Source organism: Dysidea avara, chromosome 9, assembly GCF_963678975.1.
Source record: "Dysidea avara chromosome 9, odDysAvar1.4, whole genome shotgun sequence".
NCBI classification, from domain to species: Eukaryota; Metazoa; Porifera; class Demospongiae; order Dictyoceratida; family Dysideidae; genus Dysidea; species Dysidea avara.
This window is the reverse complement of record NC_089280.1, coordinates 7,145,863-7,154,069: the sequence shown is the minus strand read 5'-3', so window position 1 is coordinate 7,154,069 and position 8,207 is coordinate 7,145,863. Positions and strand designations below refer to the sequence as shown.

The following is an 8,207-nucleotide window of genomic DNA, read 5'->3' as shown; positions in this document are numbered from 1 at the left end:
ATCGGTGCTGGGAAGTTATCAAACATAACTATAGGAAATGTTTGAGTTAAAGTGTATATAATTATAACCAGTGCTTTTGATGTATCTGTCACGGCGCTTTCCTAACTTGGTGCCAATCGACACAAATGAATCTGTGCTGATAGTAAAGTATTCATCATCCGGCTGCTCTAAGATTGTTATCACGAGTTCATGCATGCTTTTGTTTGTTCTCTACAGCATGTAGAAGGCCAAGGTGTAGAGAAAACCACAGCACAAACTGTTCAAGTGGTAGAACACCTGACTAGCTATAGCATGTAAGAGGTCGTGGGTTTGAATCCATATGTTGGCACTTTTTCTTTCTAAGCAACACCTTTTTAATACTCAACTATTAGCTCATAGTATCTTGGCATACAAAGCACGTATCTATGTGGGATTTTAACAAAATTAAATGCCGCTATTATCTGACAACTCGAGTATTATTGTACAGTATGTGCTTTTTAGCTACATGAGTGATGCTGGTCACAAGTGTTTAGTGCTTGGTCTTTGTTGAAACATTTAATGTGATGGTCCACCTGCACGTAAGGTAGGTAGGTGCCAATGCTAGTATAATAAAGAAAATTAGGAATTTTAAATTCGATTTGGGATCATAGAAAAAAGTTGAGAAACAAGGGAGGTCGCCTATACACCTGCAACTCACCTAATATTGGACGGGCTCCAAAATCGGACACAGTTGTTTGAGCCACAACAGGAGTTTTTGAACAACTTATATGTCTTGAGGTAGTTCAAGTCTGTGGGACTATGCACACCAAGTATCAGCTTTCTCAGCTTCTTTGTCTGGTGGCAGCAGACCTGCAGTCATTTCCAATTAATACGTTTAGTCCAGAAAAAAAGTCGATTCACAGACACCCACAAATCACACATTTAATCAACAGTTTGATATCTCTAACTTGTAGAGCAACTCATCTACTATCTAAATATTCCCAGTTTACTTAATGAAATCCTTTAAATCATGAATTACAAATCAGATAAAATGAGACGTCACTGGAGTATCATAATCGCACCATGAATTTAAGTGTATGGAAGTATACTGTGTTTGTAAAAGTATACGGTACACATTTCCCGTAAACTTATCTCAAACAACATATACTTTATCAAGTTTCCTTATACTTAAATTTATGGTGCGATTATTACCCTAGTGATGTCTCATTTTATTTGATTTGTGATTTGAATGATTTGATTAAATAAACTGGGGATATTTAGAAAGTAGATGAGTTACTCTACAAGTTTAAGATATAAAACCATTGATTATATGTAAGTGTGATTTGTAAACTGTGGGTGTCCGTGAATCGACTTTTTTCTGGATTAATCAGAAAATGACTTCGCAGGTCTACTGCCACCAGACAAAGAAGCCTTACACCATACCTCTCAACTTGCCTCTGGAGTGATTCTCATGATATGAGGTGCAATCTCATGCCCAAAGTATTGAATCTCATGCCTACAAGCAATGTAGCTTAACTTCCACAAAAAGTCTGTAAATCTTTGGATATTTATGTAGTTGTACACAGTTTGTGTCACGTGATCATTCTACGTTAAGTAATGAAAGGCTCGCCAGGGCTTCTGTACTCACTAACCTGTGGCTATCACTGCATGGTACCCCTATGTCAGTGGCCTCTGCACTTATATCGCACTGCTCAAATGAATGAATGATCTTGTAGGTCATGATAAGATCCATGCACGTTCAGCGATAATGCAAGGAGGCCAGGTTTAAAGTGGAAACAAATTGATGAGTGCTACTGGAACCTGGGTGGAATAGTTTTAATGATAAAGATAAAATGCTTGCAAATATGAATACCAAATTAATAAATATGCAGTAAAACGTGGCATGTACAATACAATGCAGTGCACACAAACATATATAGCTACATATCAATGTCAAGTGCTTAGCTACAGTATGCAATGTAAGTGCATGGTTAGCATTTATGTTTCAACTATTAATCTCAGCTAATGGCTCACAGAATTCCTCATAAGTGATACTTGAATCTAATCCTCTTTTATTGAATGCGTTCATTTCAATTTCACTGTTGTCTTCATTCTTGTGAATTAAATTCATTGTGTTGCAAAAGAGTTTATTGCGATAAATATCACTTTTACATTTGTTTACACAATACAGAAAACTGATAGTAATAATGAAATATGCTAAGGCAACTGTGATCAAGATTTGTAATGTGGTAATATCAATTTTTTTTTGCTTTCATGGCTCGAAACTATGTGCACCACAAGTAAGTTAAACGGCACTAACAGTTCCTGTATATTGTTGAACTTATTCTGCACAAATCCTTGGAAACAAAGTAATAGTGCCAGGAGAATACTAATGGCAATGATTCTGTCATCATTATTAAGAGCAGAAAATCCATAAGTAACTGCTCTGACTGAAAACTGAAGGCCCATCCAATAATGCTGATCTTTGTAGGGACCAAAGTACACATCCAGCAATGGCTTAAATGTATTGATGAATCTTATGGCTGATAACCTTCTCCACAGAAGGATAAAATTGAATGGAAGTAGAAGGAAGAGAAGGAATAAGTATACAACAAACATTATCAAAAATTTTACTCCAAACACTGGAGAACTAGTATCTGTCAACCATATCATCTTACTCGTATGTGTATTGTTGGATAGGTGTGTAAGCTCAGAATACCAAAACAATGCATTGCAGACAGTGCTCAGTACTTTGGTGTATGATATAATAAGAATAGTGTGGCAAGTACTGGTAGTGCTCTATGTGCTGTCATTCTTTGAATTGTAGTAAAATAATGACTCGTTATGATGAGTAAAATGGCAATCACAATAAGATATGCTGGAAACACTATCTGTAGCCACATTCTAGCATAGTCATCCATACCATTATAGAAACATGTAGTGATGCCCAAGTCAAGGTTAAGTAATGACAACAATGTACATACCAGGGGCGGATCCAGGAGCTGGTAGGGGGAGGGGCACAAACAGGCTGAGTTGTAGGTGGGTGGGGAAAGCCAGATTCTCTTGTTAGTTGCTGCATTTTTGAAGTAGCAAATAATCACCACTTAGTAGTGTCTCACTGTTGATTTTTGACATTTTGGCTTTTGCAGATGGTTGTGGAGTCTTAAAAGCTGTGTAAAGGCTTAGAGGTGCTTAGTACGCACAAAGGTGCCGGGGGCAATTTCACAACTAGTTTGACTTTTGTTTGTTTTGATTCAGGTGAATTTGTAATGCTACTAAAATTTGCATATTGTTTTCGTGAGTTAATTGATCTAACCCTGACATAGAGTTTAGTATATATTTTAATCTGAAGTATGATTCCTCCAAAAGGTGAGGAGGGGGGGGGGGGGGGGGGGGGCATTTGCCCCAAATGCCCCATCCTGGATCCGCCATTGCATACTACTGGATAGCAAACAGGAGAAAATAATGACATGTTTGAGAAAACATTATTGAGAAAACAACGACATGTTTTGTGTTCAAAAAAGCATACATGCATTTTGATTGCATGCAACATTCATAAGTGCTAAAGAACTTACATTACGCTGCATCATCTGACTAACACCATTAAATTTTCTTTCTTTGGGCCCCAATTAGGGGCAAACAAAAAATAATTATTTCATACTCATTATGTGTCCTCCTCCATGGAAATCTTTAGTAAAAGGCGAAAGATTTATTCGCTCTGAAGAAAGACCAGAGTAACCCAACATTCCACCTATCTCTCTTATATAGACCTTCCTAAAGTTTTTGATTGTGGGATACAGTTTCAGTCACCTCACACTATTGATTGTGGGTTATAGTTTTTTTTATTATTACAGTCATTTCATGCTATTGGTTGTGGCAAACATTAGCATTGATATCCTGTTAAGAGCTATGTACCAGCACAAAAGCCATGCCCTACCCTATACCTGATAACCCTGTGGTGAACAAGTCTACAACCAAGAGCCACGTGTTGGTATTAAAGAATGTTGTACCATAGAGTCGAGTTGTTAAGCGCATGTATCTATTAAGCGCATATTATTTGTTAAACGCATACACATTTCTTGTAATTAACCATGGATGATAAGCACACATGGCAAAATGCAATGATAAAGCTACACACAGCAAGAAAAGCTGAAAGTACTGAAAAATTAATGTCTTCTCAAGCGCTTACACCTCCCTTGAGGTCTCTCTTCACTATGTATATACAGCAAATCAGCCATCTGGATAGTGATAATCTCGTTCATCACGAAGGATTTCACCCAGAAATGGAGTCAAATATCCTTACGTACTGTTACCAGCACAAACTATTACCTACTCTATTACAGCGTAGTGATTCTGTGTTGCACTCACTATGATTATTTTGTATAATTTTTACAAAACGTTTCTCCAAAAATTATAAGCACATGCGCTTAACAACCCGACTTTACAGTATATTACCCGACTTTACAGTATATTACCCGACTTTACTACAGTATATTAGTTAGGAAAACAATTCAATGTGGGTATGTATTTTTCAGGCTGAACACACAGTTTGGGCTGAAAACAGCCTCTTACCAATAATCCAGGAATTTTCTAGCTCTTGTAATGTTAGAGAAACCATTATCTAATCCAAAACAGCCAAGCTGTAAAAAAAGTGTGCGGCCCTCAAAAAGGCTATGGTGAAAAAAGATGTGAAATCCAAGGTGGCGGCCAAGAAATGGCTGTGAATGGTAAAAAATTTAATAACTACAATTCAGGTGAATTTTTGTGCCGCTTGGTCTTGGCACAAAATACACCTGAATTGTCATTATTAAAATTTTTACTATTAACCTACCATCACAGCCATTTCTTGGCTGCCACCTTGGATTTCACATCTTCTTTCACCATAGTTTTTTTGAGGGCCGCACACTTTTTTTACAGCTTGGCTGTTTTGGATTAGATTTCATTTCTTTTTGTACGTATTTGTATGCCCCAAAATAGGCCGGCTTTGGGACTTTTTAACCTATCTTTTTTTCTTTACCACAGGAAGAAGAAAAGATGAAGTAGATGTACTTAAAATATTTTATCAGTAAATGTACAAATTATATATATAATACATATATTTATTACAGAAATCTCCATAGTGGTTTCTTTTTAACTGAACACTCTACAAGGTGAATTCTTCTAGACGCTCTCTCTACAGGGTGAATTGTTTGTAGCTGAACGATCTACAAGGTAACTTCTTCTAGCTGATCTCTCTACAGGGTGATCTGTTTGTAGCTGAATTCTGTACAGGTGATTTGCTTGCAGCTGAGCTCTTTACAGAATGCATGGTTTATTTGTAGCTGAACTCTCTACAAGGTAACTTCTCTAACTGATCTTTCTACAGCAAGGGCGGATCTAGGATTTCAGAAGGTGGGGGGGGGGGGGGGTGCTGGCATGGACATTTATATATGTGGCAAGAAAGTTGATACGACTAGTGTGTGAAGCACACTCAGCATGCGGAGCACGCTCCATCTAGGGGGGTCTGGGGGCATGCCCCACAGGAAAAGTTTGCAAATTTGGCCTACTGAGATTGAATTTGGTAGTAATTTTGAGTGTAAAATGATGTTATTTTGTTTATGTGATGCCATTTTTCCCCTACAGTTATTCAATAATACCTAAAGAGCACAGCCAGTAGCTAAATTGCTAAAATTCAATCTTAGACTAACATCTTAAAGAACTAGTAGTGGAAACGTATGGGTATCAGCTACACATGACCAAATTTAGTGTTTTGAATTATAGCATAATTTTAGTCTCATGGCTCAAACTACACTAGCTGTCCAAACAGTAGAGAGGGTAAGTGTGAGTGGAGAAGGCAAGTAGACTCACCAGTGTGTGGAGTGCACATGCACTCAGCATGTATAGAATTCTCCAGCTAGAGGGCTCTGGTGGCATACTCCCTGGGAAATTTTTGGAAAATGGCTAATCACAAGATTGAATCTAGAAGCTATTTTTAACCAAATGTGGGTACAAGATGAATGAGTTCAGTTGGAAGTAATTTTAAATAAAAAACAGAACTAAACACTGTTTCTTGTTATTGGATTTTAAGAAAATGTATAATAGTGGCTTGTCAAAGAGAATAGAGCGTATAGTTATGAATGTAAGGTCATGGAGAATATTTCAAACACAGGATTCAATACTGTATAGCCACCGTTCTGTGGTGCAGGTTGCTATATATTTCAATCTAACTTTTAAAATGATGGATCCATCCATCACCATAATTGTTTTACAACTAGTTTACAAATACAACTAGTTTTTGGCCACATGCAACTAACCTCTTTTTAGCACACAATGATCATGACAACATAAATGCTGCAGTATCATTTAAGCTTAAAATTGAGGTGCAAACTCCAGAAGCTGCAGCTGCTAGATTTAGATAAATGTAGCATGGGTTTGATCAAGTAAGGGAAACAAAAACAAACAGCTCTCAGATGTTGCAGCCTTGTGAACTTTATAAATGCTATGAAATTCACTATTATATAAGATTATTGTTTTACTTGCAAGAGAAGTATTTCAACCAAAGAATCAAGTTTGTAGCAGAGCCTAAAATCACTTTAACTATCTGACAGAAAAAGTTGTTTTCAGAATAGATTTTCAATTAATGATGTTTATACAATTTAGTACATTAAAGGTATAAATCTTTTACCTGATATATGGCAGGATGTTTGGTACAATGGTGAGGGTAGGAGTGCACAGGTCTAGAAGAATAGGTTTAATTTCAGCTTACACTCTAGTAACTTCTTCAAAATTATAGTTTTAATGATGGATGTTCTATTAGAGTAGTTGACTGTTCTATTAGAGTATTTCGATTTTAGCAGATTCTAAGGTAAGACTTACTCCAAAAGTATAATTATGAACCCCTCTTAGTAATTCTTGGATAAGATTATTCCCCTTGCTCTTTCTACCTTTTCATTACCCATACATGTGTATAAAATGCAACTGTACCTGTACTGCAGCTTCTAGAAGCTTCCTAGCTTGCTCATTGTAAAATTTTGGAGGGGGGGTGCTTCAGCCCCCCAAGCACCCCCCTAAATCCACCCTTGTACAGGGCAATTTGTTTGTGGCTGAATTTTCTACAGGGTGATTTCTTTGCAGCTGAACTCTCTACATGGTGGTTTCTTTGTAGCTGAACTCTCTACAAGGTAATTTCTTCTAGCTGATCTCTCTACAGGGAGATTTGTTTGTAGCTGAACTCTCTACAAGGTAACTTCTTCTAACTAATCTTTCTACAGGGTGATTTGTTTGTAGCTGAACTATCTACAACGTAATTTCTTCTAGCTGATCTCTCTACAGAGTGATTTGTTTGTAGCTGAATTCTGTACAGGTGATTTGTTTGCAGCTGAGCTCTTTACAGAATGGTTTCTTTGTAGCTGAACTCTCTACAAGGTAACTTTTCTAGCTGATGTCTCTACAAAGTCACTAGTTTGTAGCTGAACTCTCTACATGGTGGTTTCTTTGTAACTGAACTTTCTACAAGGTGGCTTCTTCTAGCTGATCTTTCTACAGGGTGATTTGTTTGAAGCTGAACTCTCTACAAGGAAACTTCTTCTAGCTGATCTCTCTACAGGGAGATTTGTTTGTAGCTGAACTCTCTACAGGTGATTTGTTTGAAGCTGAACTCTCTAAATGATGGTTTCTTTGTAGCTGAACTCTCTACAAGGTAACATCTTCTAGCTGATCTCTCTACAGGGTGATTTGTTTGTAGCTGAACTATCTACAAGATAACTTCTTCTAGCTGATCTCTCTACAAAGTGATTTGTTTGTAGCTGAATTCTGTACAGGTGATTTGTTTGCAGCTGAGCTCTTTATAAAATGGTTTCTTTGTAGCTGAACTCTCTACAAGGTAACTTCTTCTAGCTGATGTCTCTACAAGGTCACTAGTTTGTAGCTGAGCTCTCTACATGGTGGTTTCTTTGTAACTGAACTCTCTACAAGGTGACTTCTTCTAGCTGATCTTTCTACAGGGTGATTTGTTTGAAGTTGAACTCTCTACACTGTTAAAAATGAAGTGCTATGGTAGCACCTCTAGGTGCTATTTTTTGACTGGAGCAGTCAAAATTTAGCACTTTTAGGTGCTACCATAGCACTTCATTTTTAACAGTGTACAAGGAAACTTCTTCTAGCTGATCTCTCTACAGGGAGATTTGTTTGTCGCTGAACTTTCTACAGGTGATTTATTTGCAGCTGAACTCTCTACATGATGGTTTCTTTGTAGCTGAACTCTCTACAAG

The 8,207-nt window shown here is 37.3% G+C and overlaps 1 protein-coding gene and 1 non-coding gene across 2 annotated transcripts in view; one reads left to right on the top strand and one right to left on the bottom strand.

Annotated features, from left to right (window-relative positions):
• The window catches only part of LOC136265338 (U4/U6 small nuclear ribonucleoprotein Prp4-like), a 98,087-nt gene that overhangs the window by 80,840 nt on the left and 9,040 nt on the right, over window positions 1-8,207 (top strand). The gene's annotated exons all lie outside the window — the stretch shown is intronic.
• LOC136267835 (U5 spliceosomal RNA) lies at window positions 3,578-3,696 on the bottom strand. The gene has a single exon (XR_010706798.1). It is a non-coding gene; the product is annotated as a U5 spliceosomal RNA (small nuclear RNA).